General features: G+C 36.3%; 1 non-coding gene across 1 annotated transcript; it reads right to left on the bottom strand.

The window, feature by feature from the left end:
- Positions 1-4,178: 4,178 nt before the first annotated feature.
- LOC112787551 (small nucleolar RNA R71) lies at positions 4,179-4,286 on the bottom strand. The gene has a single exon (XR_003194958.1). It is a non-coding gene; the product is annotated as a small nucleolar RNA R71 (small nucleolar RNA).
- Between the last annotated feature and the right edge of the window lie 1,200 nt (positions 4,287-5,486).

The raw sequence follows: 5,486 nt of genomic DNA, 5'->3' as shown, positions 1-5,486 counted from the left end.
AATCAGATTCAGAGGTTGAAGAAGGACTGCTGATGTTGTTGGATTCTGACCTCCCTACACTCAAAGTGAATTTTCTGGAGCTATAGAACTCGAAATGGAGCGCTTCCAATTGCATTGGAAAGTAGACATCCAGAGCTTTCCAGCAATATATAATAGTCCATACTTTGGTCAAGAATAGATGACGCAAACTGGCGTTCAACACCAGCTCTCTGCCCAATTCTGGCGTCCAGCGCCAGAAAAGGATCCAAAACCAGAGTTGAACGCCAGAAATGGATCAAAACCTGGCGTTCAACTCCACAAATGGCCTCTGCACGTGGAAAGTTAAAGCTCAGCCCAAGCACACACCAAGTGGGCCCCGGAAGTGAATTTATGCATCAATTACTTACTCATGTAAACCCTAGTGACTATTTTATTATAAATAGGACCCTTTACTATTGTATTAGACATCTTTGGATGCCTGGTTCTTAGATCAGAGGGGCTGGCCATCTCGGCCATGCCTAGACCTTTCACTTATGTATTTTCACGGTAGAGTTTCTACACTCCATAGATTAAGGTGTGGAGCTCTGCTGTTCCTCAAAGATTAATGCAAAGTACTACTGTTTTCTATTCAATTCATCTTATTTCACTTCTAAGATATTCATTCGTACTTCAATCTAAATGTGATGAACGTGACAATCATCATCATTCCCTATGAATGCGTGCCTGACAACCACTTCCGTTCTACATTAGAACTGAATGAGTATATCTTAGATCTCTTAATCGGAATCTTCGTGGTGTAAGCTAGAATGATGGCAGTATTCAAGAGAATCCGGAAGGTCTAAACCTTGTCTGTGGTATTCCGAGTAGGATTCAATGAATGAATGACTGTGACGAGCTCCAAACTCGCGATTGCGGGGCATTAGTGACAGACGCAAAGGGATAGTAAATCCTATTCCAGCATGATCGAGAACCGACAGATGAATAGCCGTGCCGTGACAGGGTGCGTTGAGCATTTTCACTGAGAGGATAAGATGAAGCCATTGACAAGGGTGATGCCTCCAGACGATTAGCCGTGCCATGACAGGGCATTGGATCATTTTCCCGAGAGATGACCGAAAGTAGCCATTGACAGTGGTGATGTATCACATAAAGCCAGCCATGGAAAGGAGTAAGACCGATTGGATGAAGATAGCAGGAAAGCAGAGGTTCAGAGGAACGAAAGCATCTCCATTCGCTTATCTGAAATTCTTACCAATGAATTACATAAGTATTTCTATCCCTATTCTATTAATTATTATTCGAAAACACCATTATCAATTTATATTCGCCTGACTGAGATTTGCAAGGTGACCATAGCTTGCTTCATACCAACAATCTCCGTGGGATTCGACCCTTACTCACGTAAGGTATTACTTGGACGACCCAGTGCACTTGCTGGTTAGTTACACGGAGTTGTGAACCGTGGTTTTGGCATCATGTTTTTGGCACCATTACCAGGGAAAGAAAGAGCAATGAACTTTACATAATTAAAGTGTAATCACGATTCCGCGTACCAAGTTTTTGGCGCCGTTGCCGGGGAAAGAAAGAGCAATGAATTTTACATAATTAAAGTGTAATCATGATTCCTCGTACCAAGTTTTTGGCGCTGTTGCCGGGGATTGTTCGAGTATGGACAACTAACGGTTCATCTTGTTGCTCAGATTAGGTATTTTTCTTTTTGTTTTCTCTTAAAAAAAAAAAAAATTTCAAAAATCTTTCAAAATTTTTCCCTTGTTTTCGAAAAAATAAAATTGTTTTCAAAAATTTTATTCAAAATTTTTAAGAATGAATTCTAGTGTTTCATGAAGCATGTGAAGCTTGGCTGGCCATTGGCCATGTCTAGTGTTTTGGACTGGAGCTTTCATTGAAAGCTTGGCTGGCTAGTGAGCCATGTCTAATTCCTGGACTGAACCTTTAGACTAAGAATGCAAGATTCCTGGAATTCATGTTAAAAATTTTGGAATCCTTACTTTTTATTTTTCATATAATTTTCGAAAAAAAATAAATAAATAAAAATAAAAATAAAAATATTTTCAAAAATCTATTTGTCTTCAGAATTTTTAAGAATGAATTCTAGTGTTTCATGAAGCATGTTGAAGCCTGGCTGGCTGTAAAGCCATGTCTAATTCCTTTGGGAATGAGTATGTTGGGCGTGTCATGTCTGAGTTACATACTAAAGCTTGGCTGGCTATTCAGCCATGCCTAACCCTTTGATTGGAGCTTTAGAGCATAAGATTCTTGGAATTCATATTAAAAATTTTGAATCCTTATTTTTCTCTTTTCTAAATAATTTTTGAAAAATATAAAATAAAAATCCAAAAAAATTCATAAAATCATAAAAATAAAAAATATTTTGTGTTTCTTGTTTGAGTCTTGAGTCATGTTATAAGTTTGGTGTCAATTGCATATGCATCTTGCATTTTTTTTCGAAAATATCATGCATTCATAGTGTTCTTCATGATCTTCAAGTTGTTCTTGGTAAGTCTTCTTGTTTGATCTTTGCATTTGCATGTTTTGTGTCTTTTCTTGTTTTTCATATGCATTCTTGAATTCTTATTGTCTAAGCATTAAAGAATTCTAAGTTTAGTGTCTTGCATGTTTTCTTTGCATTAAAAATTTTTCAAAAATGTGTTCTTGATGTTCATCATGATCTTCATAGTATTCTTGGTGTTCATCTTGACATTCATAGCATTCTTGCATGCATTCATTGTTTTGATCTAAAAATTTCATGCATTGCATAATTTTCATGTTTTTCTCTCTCATCATAAAAATTCAAAAATCAAAAAAATATCTTTCCCTCTTTTCTCTCATCAAATTCGAAAATTTGAGTTGACTTTTTCAAAAATTTTTAAAATTAAGTTGTTTCTTATGAGTCAAATCAAATTTTCAATTTGAAAATCTAATCTCTTTCAAAATCTCTTTTCAAAAATCAAATCTTTTTCAAATTTCTTAGTTATTTTCGAAAAATTCTAAAAATATTTTTCAAAAATCTTTTTCTTAATTTTATATCAAATTTTCGAAAATAACAATGACAATTAATGTTTTGATTCAAAAATTTCAAGTTTGTTACTTACTTGTTAAGAAAGTTTCAAACTTTAAGTTCTAGAATCATATCTTGTGATTTCTTGTGAATCAAGTCATTAATTGTGATTTTAAAAATCAAATCTTTTTCAAAAACTAATTTCTATCATATCTTTTCAAAAATATCTTCTTATCTTATCTTTTTCAAAATATGATTTCAAAATATCTTTTCTAACTTCTTAACTTCTTATCTTTTCAAAAAATTTGTTTCAACTAACTAACTAACTTTTTGTTTGTTTCTTATCTTTTTCAAAACTACCTAACTAACTCTCTCTCTCTCATTTTCGAAAATATCTCCCCCCTTTTTTCAAAATTTCTTTTTAATTAACTAATTATTTAAATTTTTATTTTTCGAAAATTACTAACCTTTTTCAAAAACTATTTTCGAAAATCACTAACTCTTTTTTCAAAAATAATTTTCGAAAAATCTCTTCTCTCTCATCTCCTTCTATTTGTTTATTCATCTACTAACATCTCTCCCTCACTCAAAAAAAAAAAAGAGGATCTCTATTATTATTATTTTTCTGTGCCCTCTTCTTTGTCATATAAGCAGGAGCAAGGACAAGAATATTCTTGTTAAAGCAGATCCAGAACTTGAAAGGACTCTGAAGAGGAAACTAAGAGAAGCTGAATTACAACAAACCAGCAAGCACCTGTCAGAAATTATCAAACAGGAAAAGAAGATGGCAGCTGAAAATAATAATAATGCAAGGAGAATGCTTGGTGACTTCACTGCACCTAATTCCAATTTACATGGAAGAAGCATCTCCATTCCTGCTATTGGAGCAAACAATTTTGAGCTGAAACCTCAATTAGTTTCTCTGATGCAGCAGAACTGCAAGTTTCATGGACATCCATCTGAAGATCCTTTTCAGTTCTTAACTGAATTCTTGCAGATCTGTGATACTGTTAAGACTAATGGAGTAGATCCTGAAGTCTACAGGCTCATGCTTTTCCTATTTGCTGTAAGAGACAGAGCTAGAATATGGTTGGACTCTCAACCTAATGATAGCCTGAACTCTTGGGATAAGCTGGTCAAGGCTTTCTTAGCCAAGTTCTTTCCTCCTCAAAAGCTGAGCAAGCTTAGAGTGGATGTTCAAACCTTCAGACAGAAAGAAGGTGAATCCCTCTATGCAGCTTGGGAGAGATACAAAGGACTGACCAAAAAGTGTCCTTCTGACATGCTTTCAGAATGGACCATCCTGGATATATTCTATGATGGTCTGTCTGAGTTATCTAAGATGTCATTGGATACCTCTACAGGTGGATCCATTCACCTAAAGAAAACGCCTGCAGAAGCTCAAGAACTCATTGACATGGTTGCAAATAACCAGTTCATGTACACTTCTGAAAGGAATCCTGTGAATAATGGGACGCCTATGAAGAAGGGAGTTCTTGAGATTGATACTCTGAATGCCATATTGGCTCAGAATAAAATATTGACTCAGCAAGTCAATTTGATCTCTCAGAGTCTGCATGGAATGCAAGCTGCATCCAACAGTACTCAAGAGGCTTCTTATGAAGAAGAAGCTTATGATCCTGAGAACCCTGCAATAGCAGAGGTGAATTACTTAGGTGAACCTTATGGAAACACCTATAACTCATCATGGAGAAATCATCCAAATTTCTCATGGAAGGATCAAAAGCCTAAACAAGGCTTTAATAATGGTGGAAGAAACAGGTTTAACAATAATAAACCTTTTCCATCATCCACTCAGAAACAGACAGAGAACTCTGAACAAAATGCTTCTAATTTAGCAAATCTAGTCTCTGATCTATCCAAGGCCACTGTGAGCTTCATGAATGAAACAAGGTCTTCCATTAGAAATTTGGAAGCACAAGTGGGCCAGCTGAGTAAAAGGATCACTGAAATCCCTCCCAGTACTCTCCCAAGCAATACAGAAGAGAATCCAAAAGGAGAGTGCAAGGCCATTGACATAAGCACCATGGCCGAACCTACAAGGGGAGTGGAGAACGCAAATCCCAAGGAGGAAGACCTCCTGGGACGTCCAGTGATCAATAAGGAGCTTCCCTCTGAGGAACCAAAGGACTCTGAGGCTCATCTAGAGACCATAGAGATTCCATTGAACCTCCTTATGCCCTTCATGAGCTCTGATGAGTATTCCTCTTCTGAAGAGAATGAGGATGTTACTGAAGAGCAAACTGCCAAGTTTCTTAGTGCAATCATGAAGCTGAATGCCAAATTATTTGGCATTGATACTTGGGAAATTGAACCTCCCTTGTTCATCAATGAACTAAGTGATCTGGATCAACTGACATTGCCTCAGAAGAGACAGGATCCTGGAAAGTTCATAATACCCTGTACCATAGGCACCATGATCTTTAAGGCTCTATATGACCTTGGTTCAGGAATAAACCTCATGCCC

This window comes from Arachis hypogaea, chromosome 20 (assembly GCF_003086295.3).
Source record: "Arachis hypogaea cultivar Tifrunner chromosome 20, arahy.Tifrunner.gnm2.J5K5, whole genome shotgun sequence".
Taxonomy (NCBI): Eukaryota; Viridiplantae; Streptophyta; class Magnoliopsida; order Fabales; family Fabaceae; genus Arachis; species Arachis hypogaea.
Note: the sequence above shows the minus strand (reverse complement) of the source record. Positions and strands in the feature narration are given on the sequence as shown.